Here is a 13829-nt window from a genome sequence, read left to right as displayed (position 1 = left end):
TAACAGTGAGGTGTCACTGTCAGAGGATGGCAGACTTCCTTTGGAAGTGGAGCTGGGAAGGGTTACAAAGAGAGAGTTGATACAGGCTCAGTCTCAGACCCTACATTACAAGGCCTGAGAGAGGTAGCTAGTGAGGTGCCTGATTCTCAAGGGAAGGGGGAATCTGTTTACTGGGACAAAGGGTTACTGTATGGAGAGTGGACACCAGAGAGAGGGCTAGAAGGTGAGAGAATACAGCAGTTGGTAGTGCCTAGAGCCTAGCTTCTGGCGCTTCTAGCCATAGCCCATGATATTCCCTTTGTGGGTCATATGGGCATAATACATACAAGAGACGTATTATGCAGAACTTCTATTGGCCAGAAATTTCCAGAGATATTACAGGGTACTGCAGGACCTGTGAGCAGTGCCAAAAGGTAGGCAAGGCAGGAGACAAGGTGAGAGCTCCTTTGATGCCTTTTCCTATGATTGAGGGGCCATTTCAGAGGGTAGCTATGGATATTGTGGGGCCTCTGAGTACCTCAAGTTCCACAGGGAAAAGGTATATCCTAGTGGTAGTAGATTATGCTACAAGATACCCTGAGGCAGTGGCTTTGTCCTCCATTGAGGCGGAAAAGGTGGCAAATGCTTTGTTAGAGATTTTCAGCAAGGTAAGTTTCCCAAAATGAATATTGACTGACAGAGGTGCCAATTTCATGTCAGACCTGCTGGCTTGTCTGTAGAAGTACTGTAGGGTGAGAACTTAAAGACCACCCACTACCATCCCCAGACTAATGGTTTTGTTGAGAGGTTAAACTCCAGTCCATGCTATGGGCATTTGAAGACCAGTTTAAGAAGGAGTGGGACAAATATTTGCCCCATCTGTTGTTTGGTTACAGAGAGGTTCACCCTTTGAGTTGCTGTATTGGCATAGGGTGAGAAGACCTCTAGATTTAATTTGAGATGAGTGGGAAGGTGAGTGTGAATCTCACAAGGAGTCTGTTGTGGCATATGTCCTAAACCTCAGGACAAGGTTCAGGGAACTCATGAGGTTGGCCCAGGAGTACCTGGCAGAAGCTCAACAACAGACAAAGGTCTGGTATGACAGGAATGCTCGAGCTAGAGAGTATGCTATAGGGCAGCAGGTAATGGTTCTCATTCCAGTCAGACACAACAAGCTGCAAGCAGCTTGGAAAGGACCCTACAAGGTGGTAAGGAAGGTCAATGATGTTAACTACATGGTAGAACTGCTAGGCAGGAGCCAGGGGCACAAACTGTACCATGTTAACATGATGAATCCTTACCATGATAGGGAGGCCCTTGTGCTGAGTATTTGCAGTGGATTGCAGGAGGAGTCTGAGGGAGATCTGGTGACTTATCTCCTCAGTGAGGCTTGGACTGACACCTCAGTGGAAGGGTAGCAATGTCCCAGCAGCTATCTCCTACCCAGGTTCAAGAAATCCGAGTACTGTTGCAGGAGTTTGGGGACATGTTCACTGGGAGACCAGGGTGCACCCACCTGGTGCAGCACCAGGTGGATACAGGACCCCAAAGCTCTATTAGACAGGCCCCTTATAGGGTGCCTCAGAGAGAGTCAAACAGACTCTGAGGGAGGAGATACAGGGAATTTTGGAACTAGGGGTAATTCAAGAGTCCAATAGTAGTCCCTGGGCCTCCCCAGGGGTGCTGGTGCCAAAGAAGGATGGCAGCACCAGATTCTGTGTGGACTACAGGAAATTAGTCACACAGAGTCAGATGCTTATCCCATACCTAGGTCGGAAGAAGCCCTAGAGCAGCTGGGTGAGTCTAAGTACCTTACCACCATTGATCTTACCAAGGGTTACTAGCAGGTGCCCTTGACTCCCAGTGCTAGAGAGAGGTCAGCCTTTGTGACTCCTTTTGGCTTGTATGACTTCACAAAGATGCCCTTTGGGATAAAAAATGCCCCAGCAACTTTCCAGAGGCTGGTAGATAATATCCTAGCAGGAGGGTTTGCCCTTGCTTACCTAGATGATATTGCCATCTACAGCCATTCCTGGCAAGAACACCTTCAGTATGTCAGGGAAGTGCTGGGCAGACTACATAGGGCAGGGTTGACCATTAAGCCCAGCAAATGTCAGGTGGGTATGGCAGACGTCTCCTACCTGGAACATAGAGTGGGGAGTGATAAGATCAGGCCAGAACCTGCTAAAGTGGAAGCCATTTGGGCATGGCCTGCACTTGTTATCAAAAAGCAGGTAAGGGCATTCTTAGGGACAGCAGGGTAATATAGAAAGTTCATCCCCAGTTATAGTACCATAGCTGCTCCCCTCACAGACCTGACAAGGAAAAACAGGCCAGATAAGGTAGTGTGGACCACAACATGTGATCAGGCGTTCCAGAAGTTTAAAGAAGCTTTGGGAAGACCTCCTGTGTTAGCCAGTCCAGATCACAGCAAAGACTGTATTGTGCAGGTGGATACTTTGAACTATAGGGTGGGGGCTATACTTAGCCAGATTTATTCAGAGGGAGAAGAGCACCCAGTGGTTTATCTCAGTCGTAGGCTAGACCCCAGGGAGGAATGCTATGCAGCTGTAGAAATGGAATGTCTAGCCATAGTGTGGACACTGCAGAAATTTCAGCCGTATCTGTATGGAAGAAAATTCACTGTAGTTACAGATCACAATCCCTAACATGGTTACACCAAGCCAGACAGCAAAATGCCAAGTTGCTAAGATGGAGCCTAGGGTTGCAAGCATATGATATGTCAGTACAGCACTGCAATGGGGTTAGCAATGCCAACACAGATGGGCTCTCAAGACAGGGAATGGGGTAAGGTAGATAGACCTAACCCTTTCAAGCAACGTTTCTCAAGGGTCACTTGAAAAACTAGCTTGAGTTCTCCGGGAGTGGGGGGGATATGTGAAGGCTGCCAGCCTAGCTAGATAGAATTTTGTAGATAATTCTATGTCACTGCAAATATTAATATAATCCACAGACTTGTTTTTACAAAAGTAAGAAACTAAATGTAAGAAAACTGTGCTATATGCTGAACTTCAAAACTGTAACCACAGTGCACCCAGCTGGAAGAAAGCTGTTAAGTAAAGAATTACAACTGTGTTTGATCTCAAGCTCAGAGATAAGATGTCTAGGCTAGCAAATTCTTTCTATTGTTATTAAAACAAAGATAATTACTAGATTTTACATGTAAAAGTGTCTTTTATTGCTGTGGCGTCCTGGCCAGGTGCAGCTACAGAGAAATGTAAATGTCGAGCTTCTGTTAGCCTGGGAGCTACAGGAGAATTGATAAAAATGATGTAAGGTGAAATGACTCAGCAATACTGGGTGTTATCAATTCAACAACTCACCAGCACTTTGCCTTGTAAGTAAAGTTATTTAGTACATAGTTTCTCTTAGAGTTAGATAGGAATTTAGCCAGATTAGTCTAGCTGTTTTCTATATTTATGTCAGATTATTCTACAATATTGTTTTAAAGTTCCTGTGATTTCTGAACTCTTGATTAGCACTGTGTTGAATTGATGAGATTTGTCTTGTTTTTTATTATTTATTATTAACTATTTTTAAACCTTTCAATTGTGGCTGTTTTGTGTAGAGATAATTTAAGCTCTTAGAGAGCACTTGCATGTATTTGGTGATACTGTCCAAGCCACTCCAATAGTATTGGTGTTCACCATACTTACTATTTGGATAACAGTAATATTACACAGTGAAATTGGTCACCCTTTGGGAAGGGCCTTATAGTAGCTGATAATAGTAGTTGGTGGCAGTCAGTACTACCTTATAGTCTGAGCAGAAAGGGGGGACAGCTGGAGAACCTGTGCCAGCCTTCCCCAGGAGTGTGTGTGTGTGTGTGTTTGTATCTAAATCAAAAAGTGTGTGTGTGTGTCAGCTACTTGGGCAGGGGCACAAAGCCCTGGTTGGACAGAGAGGGTGCTGGAGGTTTTAGCTTGACCACTAGGCTGAGATCTGGACCATATAGCTGTGCCAGTGGGGAGTCTTATTGGGAATCTGGAGAGAAAGGGAAAAAACAGCCCCAGACTGACTATGATCTCCATGTGCTCTTAAGGGAAATTGTACTTTACCGCATGTGGACTTGTTATCCCCCAATGTGCACACCCCTCACTGGTGCTAGTGGTGAGGATTGAGGCTCCTTGATTACTGGGCCAGTGCACGGGCATCACAGATAGTACCCCAGAAGTGCAAAGGTTCAGTGCCTTCCACAATGTTAGACAAGTAGCTGCACAGAGAAAGGCTAATGGTGTAAGTGTTTTGATAAATATCAACAACAAGCATACGTTTACGTTGGTCAAACAGGATGACGTGCTGGAGTTCGTCTACATGCAGATCACCATAGACAAAATCCTGTACTATATCCAAGCCAGCTGTAGGTCACTCTTCAAGTCTCAAGAAGCTAATAGTGCATACTTAGACCTGCTATACTTACCATCCTCCCACCTAACACCCTACTCACGGGCCACTTTAATTATCCTTCTGTACACTAGGAATCATACACAGCCTCAAATCTATATGCAGAGAGATTTCTGAACTTTGTAAATACAAGCACCTTTGGCCAAATAGTGAAACTGCCCACTAGAGGCTCCAGTATACTGGACTTCATATTTATAAATATGGGAAAATGCTGCCCCCCCCCCCCAGTGTCTTGTCCTCCCTGGTAAGGTTTGACCTTAAAGCTGTCTCCTTCAAAATCAAAATCAACTCTGTAACCCCAGTGAAACCAGTAACAGGAACTATTCCAAGGCAAACTATCTGTCATTACATGATGGTTTGTCAAAATTCAGTGCCCCTTCAAACCCCGAGAGTACTGCAGCATACACTGAATTGCTGTAGAAACTCTGCACAACCATATCAATGGCTGCATAGAGGCTACTGTACCTACTAGAAGTAAGCATAGAACTAGCCCCAGAAACAAACCGTCCTGGTGGCATCCCAAATTAAACAGGATGTATAACAAAATGAAACAATATGGCAAAAATCAGGAAGGGTAATTCCTATAATGTAACTCTCTCATCAAACTAAACAGGCAACTAAGAGGGCTAATTAGGTCAAATAAAGCCAAATTTGAGGTTAAGATAGCCTTCCAAGTGAAAGATAACTATAAGGCCTTCTTCAGCTATGTGAGAAATCTGAAGGGCAGCCCACAGGAATGTGGTCAACTAGTGGTTAATGGTGCCACATTCACCAAGCTTGGCAATATAACAAACCTGTTAGCAGACAAATTTAGTTTTAACTTTAAATCTCTATTAGCCTCAACCATTCCCCAAGAAATACCCTCAAATATAACCCCTCCAACTATAACTACAAAGAATTTACTGGCTATATTTCCTAAAGCCAAAAACACAGCCTCAATTTTTTGTTTGTTTGTATTCGTCTACAGGGGTAGAGCACTAACCTCCATGGACCTTTTTCAGAGTCAGCCAAGGAATGGTGTCTGGTTAAGTGAATTGTTCAGAATCACACAGTTAGGCAATGGAGGCTGAGGGAATCAAACTCTTGACCACTGGGCCACAGGAAACAGTTGGTTAACAGCTCTGTAATCCTCTGCTTCAGCTAGCCCCAATAACATCCCAGGATGCCTCCTGAACAGTCTAAAATATGACTTATCAGGACCCCTGGAATCACTATTTAACTACAGTCTTAAAACAGGGTTTGTGCCATGAGAATGGGGAACTGTGATGCCCCCCCCCCCCTTCATAAGGGAGGACCTTCAACAAATCCTGGAAACTACAGACCCATTAGTCTGACTAGATTTATTAGCAAAGCTGAAATAACGGCCAGAAAGTCCGGACAAACCACAAATGTAGTCAGAGAAACTAGTTATTTATTGAATAAAGCGCTTTTCATCCCACTTAATTGTGGGACTTCTTCAAATGAAAAAAGTATAAAACAAGTCAATTAAATAGTAAAAGTAACAATGTCATGTGTTTACAACCACCAATCCCTACACTAAATATGTTACTAATTAATTATTAATGTTCACATTAATTTGTCCTGCCTAAACCTTATAAAATGTATTTGCAAACTCATTTTCAATATGTATGAATATCTACAGTAACTATACATTTATACACTGTCTTAAAAATACATAAGTAAAATCAAAATTTCACTCTTTTAAATACTACAAAAATGTAATAAAAACAACTGATGGTTCCATAGCTATGTCTGGAACAGAGCACAAGCAGTGAAATGGAAACATTTCTCCACATTTTTGCCTGTAAGTATTGGTGCCCAACGATTTATGCTAAACCCCATAGTTTTCAACATATTCACCAATGTCCACTGCACTGCTACAAAAAATGCTACCCTAGTTCAATACACTGATGACTCAACCCCAATCTGATTGCCAAATTTCTCTCTAAACTCCACGACGTTACACAACAATCCTGCTTATTGCCTGAAACATATTTCACAACTACGTTTAAAACCTAATAAAGTAAATCACTACTCTTCAACCCAAAGAACAGAATATTCTCTTTCCTGCCAACAACAGCATCATTGAACAAGTAAACCACACAGGTCCTAGACTGCTACAAGTTTGTCTACAGTTCAAAGAATTGGTTCTTAGGCTATTTAGGACAAAGAGGGCAGATAGTTAGGTAGAAGAAGGTTAACTCTCTATTCCTAATCAGATATATTCAGACAAGCATGTGAATGATGTGATGATCAGAAATAATCTAAAATGTGCCAGATTATGTAAAATACGAACATTTGTCTCTCCTAATGCCAAGCTGTTTGTGACCAGTTCGTACTTTCTTCCATTCTCCAATATTCTGCACATCTTCTTACAAGTGTTATGCCATCCCTTCACCATAAACTGGAGCAAGATGTCATTAGAGTAACACGTTTTAGCACGAGCCATCTTGGCTGTCATTATCACTGTTTATCTCTGAAAATTCTGCATTGTTTAGAATTTGACCATCAGCTGGCTCTCATTCAACTGAAATTTTGCCAAAAAATGTCTGTATTTTTGAACTACTCCTTTCTCTCCAATGTTACTGCTGAAATGATTACTCTGTCTGGACTTATGCTATCATTTGGTAAACTGTCTAGTATTCCATAAACAAAAAATAAATTAATAAATTCAGCAATACTTGTTACTATGTTACTATCAGTAAGTTTTTAATAATCTAACAACACAGGCATATCCCTGAAAAAAATTAAGTCTGAACTAAACAAACAATCAAACAAAAATGTTCAGTTGCAGTGGAATTGCCACTGTGGTATCATTTAAAACTTTGCATGGTATTCAGAAACAAACAGCACAGATTACTACAAGAAATAGAACAGTTGGTGGTAACATATAGGGAGGAGGCAATTCAGAGACACTCACAGAGCAAACATACTAACAGATAAGTAAAGTGGTATGCATTATATGCTATTGACTGTATAATGATGTTTCTGCTAATGAGAGCCATTATTTATTTTATTTATTTTATTTTATTTTACATTTGTTGACCGGGCTAGTCTAGCTGGATATATTTCCATTTTCAGTAGAGGCCCGGGGAGAAAAGCTCCACACAGAATATACAAAGTATAAAATATTGTTACATGGTGAAAAAGGAATACAAAACAAAAATAAAAATAAAAAACAAGTAGATTTACATTCTTGAGATAAAAACACTTGAGAAAAGTTCCAATAAACAGAGTAAAGTTTAAGAGAGCTAGATCAGAATATAATACAGTAAGAGTCATGTACCATAGATAAAAACACTTGTGAAACAGTACAGTGAGCAGAATATAGCTTAAGACAGCTCAAAACAGAATAGTTAGAGTTATTTACAGTAGATCATATGAGGTAGTAGTATTTAAAAGCTAAGATTATTAGAGTTTAAATAGGGTCAGTCTAATTTACAAGTCAAAAACATGTAAAGGTTTGGAAGTATGGCAAGAAGAGGAAGAAAGAGGGGTGAAGAAGATGGTTAGTCAGGGTTACTACAAGGGCATAGCCAGTGCATTTGAAGGTATTTTCTAAGGTTTTGTTTAAAGAGTGGTAAGGATGTAGTTAGAGTTAGTTCAGTGGGTAGTAGGTTCCAGTGTTTTCCTGCTGTATTGGTAAATAGAGAGTCACCAGCTGTATTATTAGACTTTGTTAAACTGGCAAGAAGTTTGCTAGAAGAACGTAGGGAGTTCAGATTATTATATGGAACTATAAGTTTTGAGAGTATAGGGGTATTATTGGGCTGGTAAAATAACTTGTGGGCAATTGTGAGTTGAGGGATAATCAGATGGTTTTGGAATTTGAGCCAATTTAATTGTCTAAGATTAGTACAGTGATGGGTTCTAAAGGGATTGCCAGTAGCAAATCTGGCGATATTATTATAGGAGGTTGCTAATTTGTTAAGGTTGGTTTTCTTAAGGTTGGTAAATATAGGTGAAGCATACAGGAGGGTTGAGATTAGATGGGAGTGGGCAATTTTGGCTCTGGCTGCTGAGGTTAAAAAGGGTTTTATTCTGTATAAGGAGCCTATTTTTCTGTTTACTGTTTTAATGGTGTTGTTTATATGGTAATCAAATGAGAGATTATTATCAATGGTTATACCTAGAAGTTTAGTGGTAGTATCAGGGAGAATAACAGTTCCATTATTTGAAGAGATTGAAAAGTCTAATGGGGAAGACCTAGTGGTGGGTGTAAAGAGAAGGAGTTTTGTTTTTTTAGCATTGAGAAGGAGACAGCATTTGGTAAACCATGTTTCTACAGTGTTGAAGACATCTTGAGTAAGAGAATATAGTTCAGATTGAGAGGTAGATGAGCATATTAGTGTGGAGTCATCCGCATATTGAATACAAGTGGCTTGTGGAATTGCTACATGGAGATCATTAATAAATAAGGAGAAGAGGAGTGGACCAAGAATAGATCCCTGAGGGACCCCAATGGTAACAGGAAGAAAGGATGAGACTTGATTTTCCCAAAGCACTGCTTGTTGTCTATTGCTGAGGTATGATCTGAATCACTTTAAGGTTAGAGAATCAAAGGAAAGTGATTCCAGAATATTGATTAAGAGGGTATGGTTAACCATGTTGAAAGCTTTAGAGAGGTCAATGAAAAGTGCAGATGAGAGGAGGTTTTTGTTACGATTTCTATTGATGGTATCTGTGAAGGATAGAAGGGCAGTGGTGGTACTATGTGATGGTCTAAAGCCATGTTGACAGTGTGCTATTAAGTTGTGTTGAGAGAGATGGCATAGAAGTTGTTTGTGAATGCATTTTCCATAATTTTTGCTAGGGGTGATAAGAGAGCAATTGGCCGATAGTTGGAATAATCATTGGAGTTCCCACCTTTATGTAAGGGGATAATGTGGGAGATTTTCCAAATATTTGGGATGGTTCCTTCCTGGATTGTCCTATTTATAAGGATAGATATAGGGTAAGCAATTTCCTTAGCTGCTTTTTGGAGAAATTGAGAAGGAAGTTGGTCAGCAGATGGGGTACAAGGCTTAAGTTTTTGTATAAGTTTATAGATGAGAGAGGTAGAGATAGGTTGTAGTTGGAATTTTGAGAAAGAGTGTGGTAAGTTGATGGGAATGCTGGAGTTTTCTGAGATAAGTTGAGTAGCTAGAGATTGTATAGTGTCAGTGAAGAAAGAGTTGAAGGTATTGGCAGTTTGATGGGGAGTATTTGGATCTGCATGAAGTGGGGTGGGTGTTCGGGACTTACCTGGGGAAAGGAGCTTATTTATACAAGACCAGAACTGTTGGGGATTATTTTGATGAGTTTGCTGAAGTTTACAATAGTAGTTTTTTTTATCTGTAAGTATAGCTTTTTTTGTACTGTTTCTGAGCTGCCTATAATGTAGGTGATCAGAGCTATTTCTATAGGTTCTCCATTTAGCCCAGACTTTGTTCCTAAGTAGAATTTGATTCCTAGTTTCGTTAGAAAGCCATGGGGATGGGTTAGACTTCATTCTAATGGAACGTTTGGGAGCATGCTTATCCAGGATAGATAAGAAAGCAGTGTTAAAATACTGTACTGCCTCTTCAAGTGGGAGGGATTTTAATGGTCTCCAGTTGCATGCTTTAAGCTCAGTTTGAAATAATTCTGTCTTAAAGTGTTTGATAGAGAGTGCTGTCCTAATGATAGGGAGGTTTGGGAAGTCTTTCTTTTCTCTAGTAATGTAGGTCAAGGAATGATCACTTATATCATCAGGCAGGATTCCTGTTTTGTATGATTGTTTCACTTTGTTTATGAGTATCCAGTCTAAGGTACTTTCTTTCTTGTTAGGTTTGTTAATTCTGGTTGTAGAGGTTATAGTTTGGGTAAATCCATGGAGGTTAATATGAGAGGTAGGATTATTAGCACTAACACTTTTCCAATCAATATTAAAGTCACCTAGTATTATTGTTTCTTGGGGGTAAGTAGAAGACAGCCAGCTAAGAAATGCCTCAATTGTAGTGATATTATTTCTGGGTGGTATATAAATGCAGATAATGTATAAGGATTTATTTATGTTGATTTGAAGCTTAGTAATGAGGATTTCTGCGTTACTATCCTGGGTAGGATTAGATGGGAGAGTAGAGATCTGCAGTCCATTTTTAAATAGAATTGCTACTCCACCACCTTTACGTTTGTTCGGTCTTGTCTCACTATGTTATAGCCTTGGGGAATAATTTCATTATCTTTAGTTTCTGGTTTCAACCAAGTCTCAGTGATGCAGAGGATATCAAAGGAGTGAATATCTAAGAGGGCATGAAGGTGAGCTACTTTATTATTGATGCTTTGGATATTAAGATGTCCGATTCAGAGGGAGCTATTGACATTAGGGTGAGTTGTTTGGATTGTAGGGTTGGTAGGGCCAGGGTTGGGGTGGATGTCGCCATCTTTCAAGGTGGGATTATTTAGTTTAGTTCCTGAGCTGTATGTAAGGTAGGTTAATAGTTTTTGTTTTTTATCAGAGGGTAGGTTGAGTTTGATGTGAGAGAGTCTATGGTATTTGGGTAGCAGGTAACTGGGACTGAAAGTTATGTTAAAATGTCTATCAAAGGATATGTGTGTGTAGATTGCAGTTTGTTTGTGGGAATGGTTGAGATGGAAATAGTGAAGTTTTTCAAGGGAGGTAAGAAGATAGGTTGAGATGAGAGTAGTTGAGAGTATGACTGTAAGTGTTAGCTTGGTTAAATTAGGGAGAGGCATCTTGAAGAAGTTTGTAAAATAAGAGCTGAAGTGTAGGAATATAGAAGGAAGTGAGATGTGAAGAGGAGGAAGATAAAGCAGTACAGGAAGATAGAAGAGGGGGATATTATCTAGATGTGTCAAGAGTAATAGGATATGATAGGGGTACTCAAAGGAGTGGCTTTTTGAAATTGATTGTTAAGGAGGTAGGGGTGTGGCTAGAGTTAGTGGGGAGGGGTGATGTATGGGATAGGTTGGAATTAAGAGAGGGTGTGGTAAGGGAGGTATAAGTGTAGGACCCCTGGGGGCGGGTGTGAATTGGGGGCAGGGTAGGGGATCGGAGTGAGCCCGTAGGGCGAACGGAGCGGGTTACAGCTGAGAGATGCTGAGAGGCAATCAGTTATGGAGAGAGACTGAGTTCTACAGGCACAGGAAAGGTAAGAGACAATATATAGTTACTAAGTAGCAAAGAATACAAGGTGAACAAAGGTATAGCTGTCCTTGGGAGACAGTAAAGTGAAACAGTTTTGTACAGAGAGAGAGGTATTTAGAGAAAGTATCACAGGCAGAAAAGGAGGTTAATACAGAGGGAATAATTGAGGGGCCAGTACCAGAAGTAGTGATAGTCAGAGGAAGTGATAGTCACAGGTATCTTATTTAGTAAAGCTCCCAGATTTACTTAGGATAATACCTTTCAAGCAGTTATGGGATGGGGGGTGAATAGAGAGAACAAGCACAGAATAACAGGGTCTGGCTGGTCTACAGGGCTAGTTGGGTTCTACAACCATTGAGAGAAGGTATCCAAAGCCTGTGCTCCGCTACCCTCTAGTGGACAATGCAGGGCAAGCACTAACTCCACTAAGATAGTAGGAGAAGGGGGGATAAGTTGATAGAGAGATGGTAGAAGGAGAAGGTCAATGGGTGGGGTGGCCCTTACAAAATAGTTAATTTATTGCAGACACCAGTAATTTAAAGTTAATGCACTCACAAGGTTATATTTAGACATTCATATATTGTAGGATAACACCTACACTGAGAGGCTGAATTGTAGAGGGTCCAGGTAGATCCTGAAGGGCTTCAAAGTTGAATTTCCCTACTGTTCAGTAGGATACTATTAGCTTTACAGGGGTTCAAATATAGGGACAGGCTGTGACTCCACACAGGACGTAGAGGACTGAGAGGCTGAATTGTAGATGGTCCAGGTAGATCCTGAAGGGCTTCAAAGTTGAATTTCCCTACTGTTCAGTAGGATACTATTAGCTTTACAGGGGTTCAAATATAGGGACAGGCTGTGACTCCACACAGGACGTAGAGGGGTTGTTTCAGGAGATGGCAGCACAATGTGTAAACAATGCAGTGCTGTGTTCAATGATGAATAATAGCAGCAGGTATAAAGTGGTAGAGAAGCATTCTTAAGGAGCTATATCGAAGGGTCAACTATGACTTTTCGACATTTCGAGTTTCGCGCTTCAGGACATTCGGTGTTTTCGCGGTTCGCTCAATATGTGTCGACATTTCCGTATTCGTGCAACTGTGGTTTCGCGGTTGTAATAGGTAACCGTCTTGCCCACCTTCACTTATGTATCACAGGAGGTTTCACTGTTTAAAATTGGGTCTATATTAAATAACCGAAGACGTGTTTCAGCGAACACCTCTTCGGCGACACATAAACAGCAAACGCACAACCACAAACGCTGATATCGCTGTTCTGAACTATAGAAATGACAATATGAAGCATGTCTGTGTGATTCAGTGGTGTATAAAATCTGTGAGATGAGCTGCAGTGGTCATTTAGGTTTTACCAGTATTTAACTGTGTGCAGGAGTATCGCTCATGCTATGATGCTAGAAGTAGCACCTGCAATAGTTGTCCAGTATATGTTACTGACTGCCTTCAAAGCCAGTGCCTATGACGTTGCATGTAATTAACTCCCCTATGCCACAACTATGGATCTGCCAGAAACTGACACAGCATCCCATCTACAGCCAGGATATTGTCAACCTATACTATGTGAACAGAAATACAATACAGAAGTTAAAATAAATAATCTGCTCTCACATGGAATCACTTGAGATGCATGAGCCACCTATTTTGTGAGCATTAAGGTCTGTGTAACATTAACCATCCATGTAACTGGGACTTTTCAGCATCTAACACGGGATGTGGTAAGAGTTTTTCAGGTACTGACCTCATGAATCATACACTAATTTATTGACATCATTCTGCAGCATATGGAGGAGAATATTAAGTTTCCGCATACAGCAGGGGAGAAAATGTCCACTTGGTGAGCATTCAACAACATAGCTCAGTTCACTGGGGAGGGGGGAATAATTGTAACCACATTGCTATCAAAGCCCCACCTGCTCCACATAGTATGTGACACATCAACTAGAAAGGCTTCTAATCTATTAACTTCCAGGTGTAGTGCAGTGTAGTGCATGGGATATTATATACAATGTGTCTATGCATCATTTAAACAGTCCCCATGATTGTCCATGATTGTCATATGTAACACAAGTGCCATATACCAATGGTTTGTGCAGAGTGACTTTCAAAAAGGTCATTCGGTTAGTAGGTGCCCTACATTGCTATTAATAAGCTATTCCCGTGAATATAGGTAGCAGACCATGTATAATGATGTCCACTGTTGTGTGTTGCTGATGATGTAGAATATACCTAAGAACTATGGCTCATGACTCCCATCTGCAGCCTTCAGACCAAGGCAGAGA

At 40.9% G+C, this 13829-nt stretch overlaps 1 protein-coding gene across 1 annotated transcript in view; it reads right to left on the bottom strand.

Annotated features, from left to right (window-relative positions):
* The window catches only part of LOC122802329 (adiponectin-like), a 111628-nt gene that overhangs the window by 14209 nt on the left and 83590 nt on the right, over positions 1-13829 (bottom strand). The window lies entirely within an intron of this gene.

The sequence above is a fragment of the Protopterus annectens genome, chromosome 5.part0 (assembly GCF_019279795.1).
Source record: "Protopterus annectens isolate FY-2018-M chromosome 5.part0, PAN1.0, whole genome shotgun sequence".
In the NCBI taxonomy this organism is placed as follows: Eukaryota; Metazoa; Chordata; order Ceratodontiformes; family Protopteridae; genus Protopterus; species Protopterus annectens.
This window is presented reverse-complemented; position numbering and strand designations above follow the sequence as displayed.